Raw genomic sequence first — 2,474 nt, forward strand, 5'->3', positions numbered from 1 at the left:
AAAAAAAAAAAAAAAAAAAAAAATTAAAGTCAATTTTCCCAGGGGGCATAAAAATAAATAACATAATTCTCACTATTATTATAAATATACATTAATAGTAATCTTTTCATATTATACAAACAAAACTTATTAGCAATATATTAGTGAGGATAAAAGGTTCTCCATCTCTAGTAAATAAAATTAATTGATTTAGCAAGATTTCCTTTTTCATCTCATCTGTTTAAAGATTCTATTTCTTATCATATATATGTATACACTAAGATATATAAAACTGCTATGTACACATATCTTTATTTCTATTTATCTCTGTGCATACACATACGCACATATAAACACATATAATGCAAACTTAACTTTTTTTTTTTTTTGAGATGGAGTCTTGCTCTGTCTCCCAGACTGGAGTGCAGTGGCACCATCTGGGCTCACTGCAACCTCTGCCTCCCGGGTTCAAGTGATTCTCTTGCCTCAGCTTTCCAAGTAGCTGGGACTACAGGTGTGCACCAACACACCAGGATCTTTCTTTCTTCCTTCCTTTCTTCCTTCCTTCCTTCCTTCCTTCCTTCCTTCCTTCCTTCCTTCCTTCCTTCCTTCCTTCTTTTTTTGGTGGAGAAGAGGTTTCACCATCTTGACCAGGCTGGCCTCAAACTCCTGACCTTGGGTGATCCACCCATCTCTGCCTCCCAAAGTGTTGGGATGACTCGCAAGAGCCACCATGCCTGGCCTTAACATCATTTTTTTTTACTGATAAAGATATACTACCAAAAATGGCTGGAAGGAATTGCTGTAATACTAGGACCAAAAAAATTGATATAGTCTTTTTCTTCAAAGAAGCTGCAAATGATAAAAGAAGGCAAATAACAATATTTTTATTTTCCTTTAATAATCCATAAAAAGAGAAGATGGGGAGACATTTATTATAAGGCAATTATTTGTTGAAAACCTTAGTTTAAATTATTAAACTATTTAAATAGTAAATAATATCTGCAATTTAGCTCTTTTTTAGAGTTTTAAAGACAGAAATCATTCACAATTTGTCCAGTATGAATATACGTCACCTAATAATATTACAAAATGCTTTCACACATTTTATCTTGTTTTAATTTTGAGAAATGAAGAAATTTAGGTTCTACCTGGATTATATGATTTGTTTCATTTTGCATAAAAGAAATCTGAGGTTCAGAAAGATTGCTGCTCACTCAAGCATACATCTAAGTACCTGGACTTGAAGACATAAATTTCCTCGCTGGTTTTTCTCTATTAAGTCCTTAAACTGGTAATTCACATTGATGGTATATTCATAAATATCCCCCAAGTTTATACAATCAGTATGCTAACAGTTACTGCTCTTTCTCTTATCGTTAAATAGCTTAGATGATGACATAGCCAAATGACTGATAGCAATTGTTTTTTAAACTTCTTTTATTTTATGGAGAGTACAGAATTGGTTTGTGTCACCCCAAAATTCATATGTTCAACTCCCAACAGCCAGTACTTCAGATTGTAACCCTATTTGAAAATATAGTAATTATATTTAAAGAAGTGCGACCGGCACCGTGGCTTACGCCTGTAATCCCAGCACTCTGGGAGGCCGAGGCGGGCAGATCATGAGGTCAGGAGATCGAGACCATCCTGGCTAACATGGTGAAACCCCATCTCTACTAAAAATTACAAAAAATTAGCCGGACATGGTGGCGGCGCCTGTAGTCCCAGCTACTCAGGAGGCTGAGGCAGAAGAATGGCGTGAACCCAAGAGGCGGAGCTTGCAGTGAGCCGAGATCGTGCCACTGCACTCCAGTCTGGGCGACAGAGCAAGAATCCATCTCAAAAAAAAAAAGTCATTAATTTAAAATGAGCCTATTATGGTGGGACCCTAATCCAATTATTACTGAGTTTTTGTTTTGTTTTATTTTGTTTTTTGAGAGGGACTCTTGCTTTGTGCCCAGGCTGGAGTGCAGTCGCGCAGTCGCGCAGACGCGCAGTCGCGGCTCACTGCAACCTCCACCTCCAGAGTTCAGGTGAATTTCCTGCCTCAGCCTCCCCAGTAGCTGGGACTACAGGCACGCGCCACCACACCCGGCTCATTTTTATATTTTTAGTAGAGATGGGGTTTCGCCATATTGGCCCGGCTATTCTCGAACTCCTGACCTCAGATGATCCCCCCACCTCGGCCTCCCAAAGTCCTGGGATTATAGGCCTGAGCCATCGAACCCGGCCCAATTATTACTGTTCTTACAAGAAAAGGAAGAGACATGTGCACAGAGGATGATTATGTGAAGAGGGAGCAGGAAGGCAGCCATCTGGAAACCAAGGAGAGAGGCCCCAGAAGAAACCAACCCATCTTACAGAACTGGGAGAAAGTAAATAATAGTTGCTGAAGTCACCCAGTCTGAGATACTTTGTTATGGCAGCCTTAGCAAAATAATATGGGAATCATCTTTATTTTAGCTCTCTTTTAATGGACAAAGTTTTTTTTT

The sequence above is a fragment of the Rhinopithecus bieti genome, unplaced genomic scaffold, assembly GCF_001698545.2.
Source record: "Rhinopithecus bieti isolate Rb0 unplaced genomic scaffold, ASM169854v2 scaffold_1295, whole genome shotgun sequence".
In the NCBI taxonomy this organism is placed as follows: domain Eukaryota; kingdom Metazoa; phylum Chordata; class Mammalia; order Primates; family Cercopithecidae; genus Rhinopithecus; species Rhinopithecus bieti.